The sequence below is a fragment of the Coenobita brevimanus genome, chromosome 103 (genome assembly GCF_032717465.1).
Source record: "Coenobita brevimanus isolate Jiangsu-jjx chromosome 103, ASM3271746v2, whole genome shotgun sequence".
NCBI lineage: Eukaryota > Metazoa > Arthropoda > Malacostraca > Decapoda > Coenobitidae > Coenobita > Coenobita brevimanus.
Genome location: NC_137056.1, coordinates 37129105 through 37139423, shown reverse-complemented (window position 1 = coordinate 37139423; position 10319 = coordinate 37129105). Strand labels below are relative to the sequence as shown.

The 10319-nt window shown below is 41.6% G+C and overlaps 1 pseudogene; it reads right to left on the bottom strand.

Annotated features, from left to right (window-relative positions):
- Window positions 1-6044: 6044 nt before the first annotated feature.
- On the bottom strand, window positions 6045-10042 carry LOC145415678 (uncharacterized; annotated as a pseudogene).
- Between the last annotated feature and the right edge of the window lie 277 nt (window positions 10043-10319).

Sequence of the window (10319 nt, the reverse complement as noted above, 5' to 3'; positions counted from 1 at the left end):
CCAACAGTCACCCTACAGTATATCTTTGGATTAACTCTGGACACGTACATGACCTATTCTCGAACAATAAACCACAACAGTACAAAGGCATCTCGTAAGCTTTCATGCTTTCAAAAAGTTATCAGTCACTATACTCTTTTACCATAGCTTGGCCTAAAAGTATCATCGCTCCATCGTGAATGCTGACTTGTAACAGCAGATAACAGTAGAATCTGGTGCTAGTCTAAAACAAGTGCTTGGGAAAAGATGTAGAGCTGTACCATTATCGTTTCCTTACTGTAAACTATATGGAACAAAAATCTGGGCGAAGTTAAGATGAAAAAAGTATACATAGAAAGCAGAAGGAATCTCTGAAATATTTAAATGACTAATTCACAGCCAAAGTGGGTTCATTTACAGCATCACCTGAACCTAAACCACCACCACATCTCAACAAGACCTCCACAGAAGTAATGAGGCTGTCTCCTACCCATCCTCACTTGCTCACCTCTTCACTAGCCATTCAGACCACCTACACTGTTCACTTTAACTAATGTGAAACCATACTCTCTCCATCTTGAATAATGAGCTGAAACCAAAGATTAAATCTAGAATTCGGTGCTAGTTATGAAAAGTCTTACAAATGGGACAAAGAGCCACAGAACTGCATTATTCTGCCACTGAGGTAGGAAGAGTAAGCTGCAAAAGGATAAATATCCCAATCTAGTCAAAATAGATGAGCTATAGATAGTACATGACCACTTACCTGACATACATACATTAACATTATATATATATATATAAATCCATCCATCATCCAATCCTACATTGCCCCTTGAGGAGTGTAGGAGCCCAAGGCTAGGCAGTTGGTCCCGATATTTAAGACGAGAGTGAATATAATGATAATAATAATTATATATATACCGGGTATATATATAATAATAATTATATATATACCGGGTATATAATCTATGCCATAATATATATAATAAATATAAAAAGTACCGTATATAAAACATATAATATATATCCATCCATCCATCATCCAATACTACATTGCCCCACGAGAAGCGTAGGAGCCCGGGGCTAGGCAGTTGGTCCCAACATTTAGGATGAGAGTGACCAGCCTCACTCATCCCTGAGTGGCAATACATCAGCAATCAACCCCAACCTTCCCTTGGATATAAACCTTCACCAGCTCAATCTGATTGGAGCGCAACAATTACCCACTAAACCACCAGGCACCAAAATTTGGTTATATGGTTACCACCCAGCATAGTAAATGGTTTCCTGGTGTACAGGAAACAATTTGGCTTGTCACTCAGTGTAGAGTCACCCACAGGCAGAAGGAAGAGGACAGAATGAAGGAAAGAATGACAGAAAAGGAAGTGTAAAGTCATCCGCAGGCAGAAGGACAAGGAAAGAAAGACAGAAGAGGATGGAAGGAAAGAAGGACGGAGGAGAGGAAGGGGCAGACACCCTACAGCAACACTACATCAAGTGAGTAGATGGTGAGCATCCCCACCTACATACATAATATAATAAATTGCCTCCATGTCACCCTGTCCCCTCCCATTTCACTGCCCTCCCAGTTCACACTCCCCTCTCTCATATACCTCTCCATCCCTCCATGTCATCCTTGGCCTCCCTCTCCCTCTCCCCCTCACTCACATACACTCCCCTGTGACAGTCATGGGACACTAGAATAATTAAAAAGTAAAAATCCAGTCCATGAGACAATAGTCTTGGAATACAAAAGTATACTTCATAAGCAATTTTTTCATGGTTACCCTCTCATGTAGGGATAGGTTGTAATGAAAGAGTAGATGCTATTGCCAAGAATGCCACAAGAAAGGATACTATTGATATTAAATGTTTCCTAACCTTAAAACAAATAAAGATCAGAATTAGAACAAACAAGTCACAAGAGAACTGAAAATCATGGAGAACAAATATGCTAACAGCAACACCATGAAACATTATTTTCAGGTACTACTTAGCACTAACTTTACATATGGGAGATACACTAATAAACTGAAAGATGCAGTATGTACAAGGCTGTGACTGGGATATGTATGTGTACTATTGGCAATTAGGTACTAACAACAATACCTATGACACACATTGTAGGTTGTGTAAACAGTCATGGTCACACACCCTCCATCATTGTGTGTTAAAATGTCCACTACTAATTACATAGAGAAATAACGATATTTGCAATGTAACAGAACAGATAATATGGATCTTCATCTTCAATAAAGATAAAATAGATGAATTATTAAGGAAATGTAAAAAAATTAAAATATAATTTATAATGAGTAAAAATTGCTCATTTCTCCCTAGCAGTATATCTATATTCATAATTATTGTATGTACAGTAACTATAAGGTTTATATACCAAGTGTAAACATGCTTGTGCCACTGGGCATTAATTTAGTTGTATGAGTACATAGGCAAAGGCACAAATATTTTTACATGCAGTAGTATGCACATTTGTGGGTGTGTTTACACAAACCTACATTTGTATGCAGAAATTTTAAACAATGATTGGCTCATGTCATCATCATCATCATTCAGTCCTATGTAGCCCCATGAGAAGTGTCGGAGCCCAGGGCTAGGCAATTTGGTCTTGACATTTAAGATGAGAGTGACCAGCCTCACTCATCCCTGAATGGCATTATGTGAGCAGTAAGCCCCAACCACCCCTTGGATATAAACTTTCACTGGCTCAATCCGACTGGAGCACCATAATTACCCACTAAACCATCAGGCACCAAAATTTGGTTATATGGTTACCATCCAGCATAGGAAATGGTTTCCTGGTGTACATGAAACCATTTGGCTTGTCACTCAGTGTAGGCACCCACAGGCAGAAGGAAGAGGAAAGAATGAAGGATAGAAAAACAGAAGAGGGAATGTAAAGTCACCCGTAGGCAAAAGGACGAGAAAAGAATGAAGACGAGAAAGACAGAAGAGGATGGTAGGAAAGAAGGATGGAGGAAAGGAATGGGCAGACACCTGAGAGCAGTACAATATGGGTTCATGAAATAAAAAATAAATAAATAAATAAATAAATAAAAAAAGTGGGATTTTCAGTACTGTACTATAATAATGTATCTTTAATAGCCTGAATAGGGTAAAGTAGCCTAAGCTCCTTTACCCTTTTGAGATTTTGTACTTTTTATTGTAATGCTTTCAAATTCAAGTTGTCAGTCTCTCACTCCCCATCCTCTCCACATGGCCAAACCACGTCAATGTATTCCCTGTAACACTTTCTATCACGTGAACAACCACACAAAAACGCTCCTTCACTTTCTCATTTGTAGGTCTCTCTCTCCATGTAACTCCACATGCTTCTCTCAAATAACTCATTTCCACTGCTCTCATTCCCGACTTGTGTCCTTCCAACAAGGTCCAGGCTTCACTTCAATACAGTATATTAGAGATGGTATCACAATACTATCATGCACCAACTTTTTAACTTCCATGCTCACTTCCCTATTTCTTATCACTGCTTTCAAAGAGCCAGCAACCTTTCCTCCTTGTTATACCCTTTCAAACACTTTACTCTCCAAACTTCCATCCTTACCCATCACACTACCCAAGTACTTAAATGCAATCACATTTTCCATTTCCTCATCATCAAACCTTACTGTACATTCAGTGACTTCATTTCTCTCAGAGACCATAACTTTACTTATCTCTACATTCACCTTTAGATTCCACTTCTTACACACTCTCCCAAACTCAATCACCATGCCCTCCAGTTCCCCTTCGTCCTCACTTAACACAGAATCATCTGCAAACAACAGTACGGGAAGTTTCCAAACATTGCCCTCTCCCATTAGGGTCGCTCCAACATCCACTGCCCTACCCTGTAACTCTTTTAAAACTCTATACATATACATATTGGACTACCATGGAGACATGACACATCCCAGTTTCCATCCAACACTCAGACAGAAAAATTCACTCAGTTCACTATCCACAAACACTGCAGCCTAAGTGCCCTCATACATACTCCCCATGGCATTCAACAACTTCCAATTTACTCCATATACAGTATTTTTATCCACATTTCTTATCTATCCACTCTGTCATATGCTTTTTCCAAATCCATGAAGGCCACATACAACTTCTTTCCCTTCTCTAGAAACAGTTTCACTAGAGACCTAAGGATGAATATCTGAATTACACAACCTCTTCCCTACCTAAAACCTCTGTTCTTCACCAGTTAATTCCTCTGTTATTTCCCTAACTCTGTCAATATGTATCCCACCATATATTTTTCCTATTACACTAAGATGACAAATGCCCCTATGATTACCAAACTCTTCTTTTCTCTTTTTCCTTTGTACAGGGGAATAATTATACCTGACTTCCAATCCTCCGGGACTCTACCTTCCTCCCAGGCCAATCTGCATATCTTCCACATCCATTCTACTACTATCTCTACCCCTTGTTTCAGCATTTCATCACACACTCCATCAATTCCAAATTTTGACTTTCTTCATTGCTTCCACTACTTCCATCCTACTGATTTCTTCCTCCCTTCTCACCTCCCTCCTTCTCCCAGCCATTCCCCAGCCACTTACACAACTTTCATTCTCTATGTTTAGCAGTTCCTTAAAGTGTTCTCCTCACCCTACCCTAGGGTGGGAAAGGAGGTCCAGATGATGATGATGATAAAAAGTTCTCTCCATTTGCCCACTTGTTCTTCCTTCTCCACTAGCAATCTACCATTTTTATCTTTCACCCCCCCCCCCTACTAACTTCTTTATCACCATGTTTTACTCTCTGTACCTCTTTCTAGAACATTTTCTTACCTTCCCTCCACTTTACACTCAAATTCCTTCCAAACTCCTCATCCACTCTCTTCTTATTCTCTCTTACCACTCTTTCACCTCTCTCTTCCTCTCTACACAACTCCCTCTTCCATCTCTCTGCTTCCCATCCACACACTATATGCGTTCTTCTTTTACACCGCAGCTTGTTTCATCTCTTTCATTCCACCATTCTGTTCCTTGCACCCCCTTTCGTCTTCTCTTCACCCTACACATCACCTCACATGATGCACAGATTTCTTCTGTGAATATCTTGCATACACCTTCCACCTCTTCAATCTGCTCCAGACCATATTTACCCACACAACTGAAAACACATGCCCGTAAAACAAGCTAGAATGTCAGAACAAAAAGCTAAGGAGCCCTTGAACCAGACAAGAACTGTTTGAACCAAAGTTTCTGACCTAGGGAGAAAGGTTAACGACAATGCTGTATAAGCCACTGTGACACTAATACGAAGGTACTTTCAGTCTAGTTCATGAGCAGGCATTAGCAAGACAGTCTCTTTTCAGTACACGGCACTAATAAAGTTGGTGCTTTTTCATCTGGCTTCTTAAGTCATGTAAAACCCTCTGCCTCAGCCTATGTGGATGTGAGATATTCTCAAGCATCTATTCAGTCAGAATAGGAGTTGCAAATGACAAGAGACCACTTACAGAATGTGAGTGACCACAGGAGTACCACGTATGTCCTGAATGTAAAATTTTTAACATATTTACCACAGAATATAAATTACAGTATATATATACTGTATATAACATATAAGTGACACTGTACATTGGTGGTACATGGGGACGCTCAGCATCCTCTCAATCGATCTAGTGCAGCTCTTGGATGACTGCTCTTTTCTCTCTTCCTTCCTCTTCTGCTTTTCTTTCCTTCTTTCTTTCCCTCTTCCTTCTGTCTACCAGTGACTCTACACTAAGTGACAAGCCAAATGGTTTCCTGTACATCAGGAAACCAATTGCTAAGCTGGATGGTAACCATAATACCAAAGTATGGCACCTGGTCGTTTATTGGGTAATTATGGCATTCCAATCGGATTGCGCCAGTGTAGGTTTATATCTATGGGGTGGTTGGGTTTACTGCTCATGTAATGCCACTCAGGGATAAGTGAGGCTTCTCACTCTCATCTTAAATGTCCGGACCAACTTGCCTAGCCCCACGCTCCTATGCTTCTCAGGGGCAACACAAGATTAGATGATGATGATGCTGTACATACTAACTACAGGTATTCTGTTTCACACTGTTACATTTCAGAACAGGACACTTTCATATGCAGCTTTAACTGATGCCTTTGTGGGTATGCAAGATCACAGAACTGGCACTGATAAGGTCGAACTCCTGTATGTGTTCTCTCATGAGCGAGCAACAGGGTGGTCCTTTCTCCTGAACCGTTTATCACAGTACTGACAAACATGCTCTCAAACTGGAGCATGTGTTGAACGGTGAACTTTCAAGTTCTTTTTGGAAATAAATTTCTGTCCACAAATATGACAAATACAACCTTGATCTTTGGGTCTACATCTGTGAGCCAAAAGTTCTCTATCACTCCAATATTCTTTAAAGTAAATATCACATCTAAACACCACTTCATGTGCATGTTCATGATTTCTATGATAATAAAATTGGTATGCTCTTTCCTTGCCAGTAAACACCTTTCCACAAAATTCATAAGCAAATGATTCAGGACACTTCTTTCCTCTACTGAATCCTGACAAATCACTGGCACTCCCTGATGATGTAAAACTTGAGTTCTGTTGATCTTTAGTCTTATCTTTTTTTTCCTAATGGTGTCACTGTCTTCACTATTAAATTCACTATTACCTGAAACATCACATACAGGTATATCACTGCTCTCAGTACCATTTGAGACCTCATCAAGTAAGAGTGGGTCTTTTTCCAAAGATGTTCTGCTGGAAGAATATTTACTGCAATCACTGAATTTGCAATTATCACTTTGTATAGAGGTTGGGGGAGTGGACTTTCTGACCACTACTTGGTGGTGGCCAGAATTAGGATGCAAGTAAGATGGAGGAATAGAAGAAGGGAAAGACGAGAGGAAGGAGTAGTTGCAAGGAGAGTGGAAAGGTTACAAGAGGATGAGAAAAAGGTAGAGTATAAGAGAGAAGTGGAGGAACGATTGGGCAAATATGAATTGGAGCAGATGGGAGACGTGGAAGGTGTGTGTAAGATATTTACAGAAGAAATATGTGCAGCATGTGATGTGGTGTGTGGAAGGAAGAGAAGACGGAGGGGGGTGCAAGGAACAGCGTGGTGGACTGAAGAGGTGAAACAGGCTGTGGCACAAAAGAAGAAAGCATACAATGAATGGATGAGAAATAGGGGCGTGGAAGAAGTTGAGAGGCGGAAGAGAGAGTTATATGTGGAAAGGAAGAGAGAGGTGAAAAGATTAGTAAGAGAGAGTAAGAAGAGAGTGGATGAGGAATTTGGAAGGAATTTGAGTGTAAAGTGGAGGGACTGTAAGAAAATGTTCTGGAGAGAAGTGAAAAGAGTAAGACAGGGTGGAAGTGAAGTTAGCAGGGGAGTGAAAGATAAAAATGGTAGATTACTAGTGGAGAAGGGAGAAAAAGTGAGCAGATGGAGAGAACACTTTAAGGAATTGTTGAACGTAGAGGATGGAAGTAATGCGAGTATAAGTGGCTGGGAAATGGCTGGGAGAAGGAGGGAGGTGAGAAGACAGGAAGAAATCAGTAGGATAGAAGTTGTGGAAGCAATGAAGAAAGTTAAATCGGGGAAAGCCCCAGGAATTGATGGAGTGTGTGGTGAAATGCTGAAGCATGGGGGAGAGATAGTAGTAGAATGGATGTGGAAGATGTGCAGATTGGCCTGGGAGGAAGGTAGAGTCCCGGAGGATTGGAAGTCAGGTATAATTATTCCCTTGTACAAAGGAAAAGGGGAAAAAGAAGTGTGTGGTAATCATAGGGGCATTTGTCTTCTTAGTATAATAGGAAGGTGTATGGTAGGATACTTATAGACAGAGTTAGAGAAAGAACAGAGAAATTAGTTGGAGATGAACAGGGAGGCTTTAGGAAGGGAAGAGGTTGTGTAGATCAGATATTCATTCTTAGATCTTTAGTGGAAAAGTTTCTAGAGAAGGGAAAGAAGTTGTATGCGGCTTTCATGGATTTGGAGAAAGCATATGACAGGGTGGATAGACAAGGATTGTGGAAAGTGTTAAGAATATATGGAGTAGATGGGAAGTTGTTGAATGCTGTGAAGAGTGTGTACGATGGTGCGAAGGCTACAGTGCGTGTGGATGGTGAACTATAGTAGCCGCAGCGAGAAATGAACGCTGTGGTGGGGCAGCCGGTCATCCGGGGATTCCCCCACTGTAGCCATATCTACATGTCACCGACCATAGAGGTAGGATGTCACCGACCATCGGCCACCGCTGCAGCCCCGCTCCATGATCCTTACCCTGTGTCTCTGGCTTTCTCTTTCTCTCTCGGTTTCTATATAAACTGCTGTATTTCCGAAACTAATTATGAAACTATTATGACTTTTGTTCCACACCACCACTGAGGTAAAAATCAAGGAGAGTTTTCTGTATAAAGGTTTCCCCCCCCTTGTCTGAGGGCAGGTCAGTTCTGGCGAGTGTATAATTATAGGTCAGGCGGAGGTATCGGCAAGGCCACACTCCCCCGCTCATATGCCACATTTAGGAGGGGGGGGAAACCTTTATACAGAAAACTCTCCTTGATTTTTACCTCAAAGGTGGTGTGGAACAAAAGTCATAATAATTTCATAATTAGTTTCGGAAATACAGCAGTTTATATAGAAACCGAGAGAGAAAGAGAAAGCCAGAGACACAGGGTAAGGATCATGGAGTGGGGCTGCAGCGGTGGCCGATGGTCGGTGACATGTAGATATGGCTAGAGTGGGGGAATCCCCGGTCATCCCGGCTGCCCCACCACAGCGTTCATTTCTCGCTGCGGCTACTATAAGTGAATTTTTCTCTCTGAAAGTTGGTTTGAAACAGGGATGTGTCATGTCTCCATGGTTGTTCAATCTGTACATGGATGGGGTAATAAAAGAGGTACAAGGTAGGGTAGTGGATGTTGGAGTGGCCCTGGTGAGAGAGGATAGTGTTTGGAAACTCCCTGTACAGTACTGTTGTTTGCAGATGATACTGTGTTGTTGAGTGAAGACGAAGGGGAGCTGCAAGGCTTGGTGGATGAGTTTGAGAGAGTGTGTAAGAAATGGAACCTAAAGGTGAATGTAGGGAAGAGTAAAGTGATGGTCTTTGAGAGAGGTGAAGTCAGTGAATGTACAGCGAGGTTGGATGGTGAGGAATTGGAAAATGTGAGTACGTTTAAGTATTTGGGTAGTGTGATGAGTAAGGATGGAGGTTTGGAGGGTGAAGTGCTTGAAAGGGTACAGCAGGGAAGAAAGGTTGCTGGTTCCTTGAAAGCAGTGATAAAGAACAGGGAAGTGAGCATGGAAGTAAAAAAGTTACTACATGACAGTATTGTGATACCAACTCTAACGTATGGAAGTGAAGCCTGGACATTGTTGGAAGGACACAAGTCAAGAGTGAGAGCAGTGGAAATGAGTTATTTAAGAGGAGCCTGTGGAGTCACGTGGAGAGACAGGCTGACAAATGAGGATATAAAGGAGCGTTGTGGTGTGGATGTGGATGTGATAGGAAGCGTTATGAGGAACACACTGAGGTGGTTTGGCCATGTGGAGAGGATGGAGGGTGAAAGACTGACGAAGAGAGTGTATGTGAGTGAGGTGGAGGGTGAAAGAGGGAGGGGGAGGCCGAGGATGAGATGGAGGGATGGGGTGGAGAGGTATATGAGAGAGGGGGGTGTGAGTTGGGAGCAGGGCAGTGAAATGGCGGGGGACAGGGCGACTTGGAGGCGATTTGTTTGTGGCCACCCCAAACGGGATTGAGGCGTCTGGCAATAGATAGATAGATAGATAGACATTTTACTATAATATTTTCACCTTCATTTAGTTGTGGAGTGCTGTCATAAATAGACTAATTTTTTCATAGAATGACTGGATGTTGGTTGTATCAGCACTGGTGGTAGTTATAGCATCAGGTGCGATCTCCTGGGAGTGCTGGAAGTAGCACCCTCTGCGCTGATGGTTGTCCTGCAGCATAAGAAAGTTAATGAATGATGGATTACCTTACCAAGCCTTTCAGGTACAGTATTTCCATGGCATACTTGTGCTGGAATACCTGACATACTAATGCCATTTTATTACATGAACTATTATTTCCATACTAAACAAATCACAATGAAAACTGCAAGTAAAATGACTGAATAGTACAAAAATAAGGGCTCATTGGAGAGGTTTACAAGGACACCATAGTTCAATCTCATTGCGATAAACTAGCGGTATACAGTATGTGTACACCTGAGATAGATGCAAGGGTGAGGTGGGAAAGAGGTTAAAGTATAGAGTATGGAGCTAAATCACTTGCCTGGTAGCAAGAGTTCATCCCTTGGTTATACTTATTTT